This window comes from Rana temporaria, chromosome 8 (genome assembly GCF_905171775.1).
Source record: "Rana temporaria chromosome 8, aRanTem1.1, whole genome shotgun sequence".
In the NCBI taxonomy this organism is placed as follows: Eukaryota; Metazoa; Chordata; class Amphibia; order Anura; family Ranidae; genus Rana; species Rana temporaria.
The window spans coordinates 6,208,281-6,220,530 of record NC_053496.1 but is presented as its reverse complement, the minus strand read 5'-3'; positions in this window follow the sequence as shown (position 1 = coordinate 6,220,530).

The window sequence follows — 12,250 nt, the reverse complement described above, 5'->3', positions numbered from 1 at the left end:
AAGGAGAAATGGTACTTATTCATGAAGACATGAACCACATCCTGAGGAGAGTAGAAGAAACAGAGGAGAAAATAGATCTACAGGCAGTAGAAGTCAAGGAACTTAAAGATCAGATGAAAGATATACAGAAAGAACAAAGGTATTTAAAATACAGATTGGAAGAGCAGGAAAATCGAAATAGAAGGAAAAATCTGAAGATTAGGGGACTCCCAGACGAACAAGTTGAAGATCTACAGGGAAAAACTGATAAAATTTTTGGCCAGATGTTGGGTAAAACTGCAACAGAAAAAATAAAAATAGAAAGAATTCATAGAATAAGAAAACCTGTTGGAGTCGCGGATGAATTACCGAGAGATGTAATCGTAAGATTCCACAACTTTCAAGACAAAGAGCGAATCCGACTACATCTGAAAGCCAACGGTCCTGCTAAATTTGAGGAATCAACGTTACAGATTTTCCCTGATCTAGCCCCCGAAACATTGGCAAGGAAAAGAGTGCTAAAACCATTATTGGAACAATTAAAGCGACAAGAAATCCAATATTTTTGGGGCTTCCCAGCATGTTTGGTTGGAAAAAAAGAAGGACGCTCTGCTACATTAAGATTCCCTGAAGACACAATTTCTTTTTGTAAAAAGCTGAATATCCCAGAGACTGAGATACCGGGATGGTGGGAAAAAGCCCAGAGGGGGCCCAATGACGATCAGCAGCCATGGAAACAGATCTTAAGAAAAAACAAATAGTATATTTTATAAATAAAAGGGGGAGATGAAGGGATGGGAGGGAGAGGGGGGCAGTAGATGAGTGGGTGTGGAAAAGATAGAAAGAAGACAACAGGGGGACAGATGAGGGTAGTGGACCTACTGGCCTAGACCATTTTGATAAGAGAAAGGACGATGGTAAAGAAACGAGAAGACGGGGGGCACAGGAACCCCATTAGGGGAGGGCATCTGCTCGCAAACCCGCCTACCTAGAGCTCAACCTCGAGGGGGGAGAACCGTAGGGCCACATGGGTGAGGGCCACGGATCTATAGACCTAGGGAAGGTCATTTTCCCCCAATCTAGGGGGGGTAGAGGGAGGAGGGGAGGGATGGCGGAGGGGGGGATGGGTTGGAGGGAGGAGGAGGGAGGGGTGCTTGGTGGGGGAGGGAGGGGGGGTAGAAGAGAGGGAAGCAGAGGGGCCAGTAAAATTTTTGTAATAAATTATAATTCTATAGTTTCGGATGCCAAAAGTTAATATAATATCATACAATGTTCGAGGGTTAAATGCGCCAAGCAAAAGAGAGAACATACTGAGAGAATTGATATTCCTGAAGGCAGATGTTGTCTTTTTTCAGGAAACCCATCTGACTAGGGACTCCAAGAGTAGGGTCCGATCAGATGAGTTTCCCATGTGGTTCTATGCGGATTCTCCTATAAGTCGTGCCAAAGGTGTAGCTATAGGATTCTCTAGGAATGTTAGATTTGTACTAGAAAAAATGAAGATAGATCAAGAAGGGCGTTTCCTTTTTTTTAGGGGGGAATCTGAATGGGGTAAAGGTGTCCCTGGCGAATGTGTATGGCCCGAATAAAAATGCGGTTAAATTCCAGTCAGGAATATTAGACGAGTTTATGAACTTTAAGATAGGAGATGGTATCCTGGGAGGAGACTTCAATACATGGTTAGATCCCAAATTAGATAGTACGTCTCATGCACAGGGCTCCGGAATTAGGGAGAGGAAAAATCTAAAAAGGAAAATGTTCCAACACCAATTGGTTGATGTTTGGAGATCCCAACATATAAGTCAAAAAGACTATACATACCGCTCCCCTGTGCATGGGACGTATACCAGAATAGATTATTTTTTAATAGAACATAAATTACTGGAGGTCGCTGAAGATACAAAGATTGGTATTACAACTTTTTCTGACCATGCACCAATTTTATTACAACTGAAGATAGGAGAGAGGGCTTGTGGGAAAAGAAACTGGAGACTTAATGAAGATTTACTAACGGACGTAGATATAGAGGAGAGATTAAGGAAAGAAATAGAACAGTTTTTTTTAGAAAATAATACAGAAGGAATGTCCGAAGCAATTATATGGGAAACGCATAAAGCATTTGTTAGGGGAATTCTGATTAAGGAAGGAGCAGAAAAGAAGAAAAAAAATCATCAAAAAAAGGTAAAAATAGTTAAAGAAATATTCGACTTAGAACAATTGCATAAAGAAACGAGACAGAGAGATCTCCTGCTGAATCTTAACATTAAAAGGGAGGAATTAAAGGGACTAATCGATCATGAAACCCGAATAGCCTCAAACCTAGTTAAAAAAGAAAGATACCTATGGAGCAATAAGACAGGGAAATACCTGGCAAATTTGCTGAAGAAAAAAAAAATGGCTAATTATATAGAAAAAATACAAACAAATACGGGAGAGATAAGATATAAGACATCAGATATAGTTAAAAGTTTTTTAAAATTTTATGAAAAATTGTACTCAATTAAGGAAAAGAGTAATAAGGAGGAGGATATATTAAAAGAGGAACAAATTAAAACATACTTGAGAAAGGCAGATTTAACAAAGATCGCGCAGAATAAATATAATAATCTTGAGAACCACATAACAGAAGAGGAAATAAGCAAAGCCATTCGAATGTTACCAAATGGGAAAAGCCCTGGCCCGGACGGTTTGACCAGCTCATACTATAAAAAATTTTCAGATATATTAATTCCCAAATTATGCTCTTATTTTAACGGCATTGGCGAAAAATGGGAGATGATGAAAGAGTCGTTGGAAGCGATTATATCAGTAATCCCCAAAGAGGGCAAGGATGATTCTTTATGCTCCAGTTATAGACCGATCTCCCTTTTAAACATTGATTTAAAAATCTTCTCCAAGATTCTTGCAATAAGGATGGAAAATGTGATGCAGGAAATGATACACACGGACCAGGTGGGATTCATTTTAGGTAGGCAAGGAAGGGACAATGGGATTAGAACCCTATTAGCGATAGAGGAGATTAGGAAAAGTGGAGCCCCAGGTCTACTCCTAGCCATAGATGCCGAAAAGGCCTTTGATAGGGTAGACTGGGGCTTCATGCAAAATACTTTAGAATCAATGGGCTTTGGCCCGAGATTGAGAGGATGGGTAAGAGCTTTATATAACAGACCGACAGCGAGAGTCAAAGTCAATGGGTGTTTATCAGAGCTGTTTGAAATGAAAAATGGCACCCGACAGGGATGCCCTTTATCACCCATGTTATTCACGTTAGCATTAGAACCCCTCCTAAGAACAATAAGACAAAATTCGGATATCGCGGGGTTAATATCCGGGGGCGAGGAACATAAGATTGCTGCTTATGCAGATGACATATTATTTTACGTTATGAACCCCAGGACCACGCTACCTAACCTGATGGAAATAATAAATGAGTATGGTAAATTATCCAATTTCAAAATTAACCCCGCGAAATCAGAAATTTTGAGTATTAACATTCAAAAAAAAGATAGAAGTGCCTTACAAAAAGATTTTAAGTTCGCCTGGAAAGAGGAATTAACATACCTGGGAATTAAGCTAGCAATCTCTAGAGAGAGCTTATATAAAATTAATTTTATGACGTTATTAAACGAGGTTAAAACCGAGTTAAATAGAATTGCTCCGGGGCAATTGTCCTGGACTGGAAGAATAAACATATATAAAATGACAATCTTGCCAAAGATACTTTACAAATTACAGATGCTTCCGATACCAATTCCCCAAACCTATTTTAAAAAATTACAATCACTCCTTGTAAGATTTATTTGGAGGGGGAAAAAACCACGGGTTAAAATGAATATACTGATTAAAGATAAATCACAGGGAGGGTTAGGGGCACCGGATATTAAAAAATATCACCAAGCAATTGTAATAACACGCCTCATGGATTGGGCAAGAAATAATACAGAAAAAAGGTGGGTACATTTAGAAATCACGACGAGTAAACTACCACTGGGAAAACTAATCTGGGTACCGGCACAGTATAGAGGAATTAATTTAGAAACGCACTATATTACGAGATATGCTTTAACTATATGGGATCAAATTCACAAAAAAAATAAATGGGAATATAACTCACCCCTACTCCCTTTAACGGATACACAGTATTTCTTACCAGGAGAAAAAAATAGGTTTGGAAAATGGATATTGCAAGAAAATATAAAACTAAAAGACGTTATGAGGTCTAACAGGCTTTTAACAATTCAGGAATTAAAAAATAAACAGGATATGATTCTTATTAATGAATGGCGCTATATACAATTAAAACATTTTTTTGATAGTCTTCCCCAACCAGTTAGAGCAGAAACAAATTTACTCCCTTTCGAAAATTTATGTGAAGGAAAAACGGAGAAGGGCATCATCTCTAAAATATATCAGATATTAAATGAAACAAAATCACAGAATGCTCTACCATATATCGCGAAGTGGGAGGAAGAGTTGGGATCCCGGGTAAATGATTTTGAGATCAATCAAATAATAACTAGGGTCCATGAAACCTCAATAAATAATGATACCAGGGAACTAAACTATAAATGCTTGGTTCAATGGTACCTTACACCAGATAAATTACATAAAATTTCAAAATCTACCTCACAACAATGTTGGAGAGGGTGTGGTGAAGTGGGCTCAATGGCGCATGTTTGGTGGAAATGCACCAAAATAAAAACATATTGGAGGGAAATAAGGAAAAAGATCCAGGAAATTACAAATAATGACCTCCCAGATGACCCTTGGGTATGCGTATTACATGGATCACGAATTCCCACAAAACAATACTTGAAAACTTTGGTTCCACAACTCTTGAATGCAGCAAAACACCAGATAGCGCGTAATTGGAAGAAAAAAGAGAGCCCTTCCCTGCACGGGTGGTGTAATAGAGTGGAGGAAATTTATAATTTAGAACATCTAAGATTTAAAGATGAGGCGAACTGGGAAGAATTTGTAGAAAAATGGGAAAAATGGAAAAAATTTAAATACACAATAGGTTTCGCTGATGCTATGGATATCCAGTGAACTAGGGGGAGACAGGTATGTTTTATGTTTTTTGATTTTTTTCTTTGGGTTTTTTTTTTTTTTTTTTTTTTTTTTTTCTCTCCTTTTTGGACACGACTTGGATAAGCACGTACTGATAGGATTGATGTGGGAGAGACCATCCGGGCCCAAGAGATTCCGGGAGGCCTCTCGCACACATACAAGCAAGAACCAGGGCGCAAGGGACAGTGATGTAATTAAGAAAGGGAAGCTTGGGTATAATATTGGCTCCGAAACTATCAAATTAATAAATAGATACTGGCAGGGAAAGATGAGGGAGGGGGGAGGGGGGGGGGGTTAGGATGGGTAGTTTTTTCCCATACAGATCTCCAGAGTGATGTAGTTTCTCTGAAAATTAAAGTGGAAATGGAAAGGGAGGGAAAGTAATTTTTTCCTTTTTGAAATATTTAAACGGAAAGAAAAGAAGGAAGGGGAAAAAAAAAAAAAAAGAAAAAAAAAGAAGGATAATATATATATATATATATATATATATATATATCAAATAAAAGATTACCACCCACTTATGATGCGATACCATAGAGGAGATGATATCGGCATGTGAAATATGGGCCAAGAGTCTGGCCCCCTCCTCGCCTAAAAGATCCTTTTTATCTTTGGTGGAGTCTGAAGTGGGAAGAAAAAAAAAAAAAAAAAAAAAAAAAAAAAAAAAAAAAAAAAAAAAGCCAAGCCTCCATGACTGGCTCTTGGGAGGAGGAGCTATGCAAATATCCGAACGCTGAATGGATGAATATCCATCTGGAGTGGGCGGTCCTTTGCATGCGGTCCGCCCCCCCCATATAAAGCCAAGCCTCCATGGGAGGAGATATGCAAATATTCAAATGTCTTAATGATTGAATAGCAGTCTGGAGTGGGCGGTCCTTTGCATGCAGTCCGCCCCCCCACGCCGCGTAAAAGCTGAGCCTCCATGATTGGAAGAACATGTGAATAAAAGGGGCGTCCTCCAGACAGGAAGAGGGGCGGGGCTCTATCTGCCTCGCTGCAGCTTCTAATGCACAATGCGTGAAGCTCAGAGTGTGCGGTGAAAGTTTATTTTCTGTATTTTTTCCGCCGTATATCTGAAGGTAATTTCGCCTCGGCGTGGAAACAAGCGTCATTACAAATGGTTTTCCTAATAAGCGCCGCGCCTGCAGGACATGAACTCCTAATGAATGGGAATCCGATTCCCTGCTCACCCCTCCCCCCCTCACATCCGCCCGCTTCTTATTACATCCAGCCGCGCGTCCGGGTCGATACGCCGCCAGAGCCGGGCGATTAATCTGCCCCTCCCCCCCCTTCTTCTTCTTCTAATCTCCTTTTCTATTTGAGTTGAACCGCTAGGAAGGCGCCGAGCGAAGTCCAGACCGTTCATTGGCCGGTGATTGGCCGCTATTGAGTTCCCGCCGGTTGGCTGTAACCAGAATCCCGACGCGCAGGACCCCGAGCCGCCTCCGATGAGTTCATGTGAGGTGGAGAGAACTCCGCGTCTCTACTTCTGTCCAATCCGGTCCTGAGATTCGCACGGCTCCGCCGCACAGCGCAGCCGCGGTCTGACGAGGGCGGGATTTTCCAATGGCTCCTACTGGTCTTTTGTATGAGTTCCCCCCCCTCACCCTGTGACTGGACAGTGAAAGGAGAAGCAGCAGAGTGATGAGCTCTTTGTCACTCCCCTCTCTCCTCCTGTCAGCATGCTCCTGGCACTGCAGCCCTTTTGACCGTCTCCTTGAGCTAGGAGGGCGGGAGACCTGATATTTAACTATCTCAGTTCAGTGATTCCTCCCCCAGCCTATGACTGGACAGTGAAAGGAGAAGCAGCAGAGCGATGAGCTCTTTTCTCTGTCGCCCTGCTCTCTTCTCCTGTCAGCATGCTGCTTGAACTGCAGCCCTGTCGCCCCTGTCCTTGAGATAGGAGGGCAAGAGACCTGATTTTTAACTACTGCAGTTCAGTGTTCCCTTCCCCCAGCCCATGACTGTACAGTGAAGGGAGAAGCAGCGGACTGATGAGCTCCTTGTCATTCTGCTCTCTCCTCCTGTCAGCATAATCCTTGCACTGCAGCGTTACTGACTTGCCTTTTGAGCTAGGAGGGCAGGAAACCCGATTGTTAACTGCCACCGTGTTCCTGCGACTGGACAGTGAAAGGAGAAGCAGCAGACTAACGAGTTCCTTGTTACTCTGTTCTCTACTACTATCAGCATGCTCCTTGCACTACAGCATTACATACTGACTGGCTCCTTTTTCAATCATTCTTACAGGCCTTGTGTATAAGTCCCCCCCATGACTGGACAGTGACAGGAGAAGCAGCAGACAGATGAGCTCTTTTCTCTGTCACTCTGCTCTCTCCTCCTGTCAGTAATGCTCCTGGCACTGCAGCCCTGTTGACCGTCTCCCTGAGCTAGGAGGACAGGAGACCTGATTCTTAACTGCCACAGTTCAGTGTTCCCTCCCCCCCAACCTGTGATTGGACAGTGAAGAGAGAAGCAGCAGACTGACGAGCCCCTTTCTTTGTCACTCTGCTCTCTCCTCCTGTCAGAATACTCCTTGCGCCGCAACATTGCTGACCGTCTCCTTGAGCTATCAGGGCGGGAGATCTAATTTTTAACTGCTGCAGTGTTCCCTCCCCCCCCCCAGCCTGTGACTGGACAGTGAAAAGAGAAGCAGCAGACTGATGAGCCCATCTTTCTGTCACTCCCCTCTCTCCTCCTGTCAGCAAGGTGCTTTTAGTGACTGGCTGCTTTCTCTCCAGCCCCCTGCTCTGAGCTTTGCTCTATATTTTATTATTTTTATTATATATATATATTATATTTTATTTTATTTTATATTTTTGTTATATATATATTTATTTATTTATTTATATATTTTTTATTACTTATATTTTTATTATATATATATATATATATATATATATATATATATATATATATATATATATATATATTATATTTTATTTAGATATGTATATATATTATTTTTATTTTATATATATATATATATATATATATATATATATATATATATATATATATATATATATATATATATATATATACATATATTTTATTATATATGTGTATATATATATATATATATATTTTTTTTTGTTTTTATTATATATATATATATATATATATATATATATTTTTTTTTTTTATTTCATTTATATATATACATATATATATAATAAAAACAAAATATATATATATATATATATATATATATATATATATATATATATATATATATATATATATATATATATATATATATATATACATATATAATAAAATATATATATGTATATATATATATATATATATATATATATATATATATATATATATAAAATAAAAATAATATATATACATATCTAAATAAAATATGATATATATATATATATATATATATATAATAAAAATATAAATAATAAAAAATATATAAATAAATAAATAAATATATAAATAATAAAAAATATATAAATAATAATATATATATATAATAAAAATATAAATAAAATATTTATTTATATATTTTTTATTATTTATATTTTTATTTTATATATATATATATATATATATATATATATATATATATATATATATTATATTTTATTTATCTTTTTATTATATATATATATGGTATATAGAATACATATAAAATAGATGTTTAATTTTTTTTACCTCTAAACATTACCACATTAGGGCCACTATATGAAGCAAACAAACATTATAAATAAATATTTACTGCATTTCCTATATTAGTCGGCGCCCTCTTGTGGCCATTGCGGTATTTTCCTGATTCACACCCATGAATAACATTCGACCTGGAAAGAAAATGGCCCTAAAAACTATTTGTTTTGTGCCTCTCCTCTTCTGTGAACAGAACCATCTCACAGGATGAATAGCGCCCTCTGCAGCCATTACAGCGCAGGAAAGATGAATCTGAGGGTGTACAAGGCCCGCCCCCCCCGGAATTCTGCGTGCGATAGGAAATTCGCTTCATCGCCGGTGACATATATTTAAAAGAAGAAGAATAAAAAAAAACGTTTCCATTAGGCTGGAAGGCGTCTTTTATTTTTGGATCATCGTTCCCTGGTGACCCCGGGGACCTTCCAGGGCAGAAAATGAATCATTGTGACCCACATTCCCGGGACGCCGATCCCTCCTCGCCTCTCCGCCGGTCACCCGTGTGAGGCGTCCAGCGGCCAGGACAAGATTATTATTATTATTATTATTAATACAATGTATTGAAGTCTTCAGTGAGAATGATGATCCCGCCATGAAGAAGATCATTTCAGCTCTGCAGGAAGTCACATTTGTCTGTTACATTCCTGAGTACTCAGCAGTGGAAAATCATCCACTTTAATGACCTTTACTTAAAGCGGTAGTTCACCCTCCTTTCCATCATTAGACCATTAAATTCGGCATCGTAGCGCGAGCTACAGTATGCCGGTCTTAAATTTTTAATCCCCGTACTCACTGTGCTATCGATGATTGAAGAATCCGACTCCCGCGGGGAATGGGCGTGCCTATGGAGAGGGAGGATGATTGACGGCCGGCTCTGGCACGTCACGCTCCCCGAAGACAGCCGGAGTAGGTCTCGGCTATTCACGACGCCTGCGCACAGGCTATGCGCAGGCGCCGTGAATAGCCAAGCCTATTTCGGCTATTTCCGGAGAAGCGTGACGTGCCAGGGCCGGCCGTCAATCACCTTCTCTCACCATAGGAACGCCCATTCCCCGGATTCTTCAATCATCGATAGCACAGTGAGTACGGGGATAAAAAATGTAAGACCGGCATACCGTAGCTCGCGCTACGATGCCGAAAGTAATGGTCTAATAAAAAAAAACTTTTTTTTTTTTTTTAACAGGGCGAACCCCCGCTTTAAAGCAGAACAATACTTCCCCCTTGGGTCAAAGTGATCCCTCTCTGGCCAATTGGGTCAAAGCCATTCCTCTCTGGCCAACTGGGTCAAAGTGATCCTTATTTGGCCAATTGGGTCAAAGTGATCCCTCTCTGGCCAACTGCGTCAAAGTGATCCCTCTCTGGCCAACTGCGTCAAAGTGATCCCTCTCTGACCAACTGTGTCAAAGTGATCCTTCACGGGCCAATTGGGTCAAAGTCATAATGGGCACAGCGGGGGTACAGACCTGGGAACTCAGCACAGGGATGGTGGGAACCCCTCATAATGGGCACAGCGGGTGTACAGACCCGGGAACTCAGCACAGGGATGGTGGGAACCCCTCATAATGGGCACAGCGGGTGTACAGACCCGGGAACTCAGCACAGGGATGGTGGGAACCCCTCATAATGGGCACAGCGGGTATACAGACCCGGGAACTCAGCACAGGGATGGTGGGAACCCCTCATAATGGGCACAGCGGGTATACAGACCCGGGAACTCAGCACAGGGATGGTGGGAACCCCTCATAATGGGCACAGCGGGTGTACAGACCCGGGAACTCAGCACAGGGATGGTGGGATCCCCTCATAATGGGCACAGCGGGGGTACAGACCCGGGAACTCAGCACAGGGATGGTGGGAACCCCTCATAATGGGCACAGCGGGTATACAGACCCGGGAACTCAGCACAGGGATGGTGGGAACCCCTCATAATGGGCACAGCGGGTATACAGACCCGGGAACTCAGCACAGGGATGGTGGGAACCCCTCATAATGGGCACAGTGGGTGTACAGACCCGGGAACTCAGCACAGGGATGGTGGGAACCCCTCATAATGGGCACAGCGGGGGTACAGACCCGGGAACTCAGCACAGGGATGGTGGGAACCCCTCATAATGGGCACAGCGGGTATACAGACCCGGGAACTCAGCACAGGGATGGTGGGAACCCCTCATAATGGGCACAGCGGGTATACAGACCCGGGAACTCAGCACAGGGATGGTGGGAACCCCTCATAATGGGCACAGTGGGTGTACAGACCCGGGAACTCAGCACAGGGATGGTGGGAACCCCTCATAATGGGCACAGCGGGTGTACAGACCTGGGAACTCAGCACAGGGGTGGTGGGAACCCCTCATAATGGGCACAGCGGGTGCACAGACCCGGTAACTCAGCACAGGGATGGTGGGAACCTCTCATAATGGGCACAGCGGGTGTACAGACCCGGGAACTCAGCACAGGGATGGTGGGAACCCCTCATAATGGGCACAGCGGGTATACAGACCCGGGAACTCAGCACAGGGATGGTGGGAACCCCTCATAATGGGCGCAGCAGGTGTACAGACCCGGGAACTCAGCACAGGGATGGTGGGAACCCCTCATAATGGGCACAGCGGGTGAACAGACCCGGGAACTCAGCACAGGGATGGTGGGAACCCCTCATAATGGGCACAGCGGGTGTACAGACCCGGGAACTCAGCACAGGGATGGTGGGAACCCCTCATGTTCTTGGATCTCTTTGGGGTTTCCACCTCCCTGCTCTCTGCACATCTAACGCCACGTCTCTAACGATCGCTGTGTCCCGTGACGTCGCTCGGCTCGGCGCGGGTTCAATGCAGTCCCTCCTCATGCATATTTCATACAGAAGATTCATTGAAGTCACGCTCCGGCCACCTCCTGTATAATACAATATTCTGTGTGTAGAAGGCGCCGTTCTGTGTGATGCGGACGTTCCGTCTTATACGTCTTCTCCATAGAAGATAACACGGGCGGCGCCGGGAGCGGGAAGGACTGCGCAGGCGCCGCTTCTTATATCTGGATGGATACTTCTGTAATGAGGTCTATCAGACAGGAAGAACAATGGTGGAGCCGACATGGCAGGCTGACAACGCCGCTGCTAATTGCAGAGCTGTGGCTTGGCGTTGTCACGCTGCGGCAGGAAGTGATGTCACCGGAAGATAAGAAACTCTGTAACAAAAAAGAATCAAGAATCAGCAAGAATCGGCAAGAATCAAAAATCAGCAAGAATCAAAAATGAAAAATCAGCAAGAATCAAGAATCAGCAAGAATCAAGAATCAGCAAGAATCAAGAATGAAAAATCAGCAAGAATCAAGAATCAGCAGGAATCAAGAATCAAGAATCAGTAAGAATCAAGAATCGACAAGAATCAGCAAGAATCAAGAATCAGCAAGAATCAAGAATGAAAAATCAGCAAGAATCAAGAATCAGCAAGAATCAGCAGGAATCAAGAATCAAGAATCGGCAAGAATCAAGAATCATCAAGAATCAAGAATGAAAAATCAGCAAGAA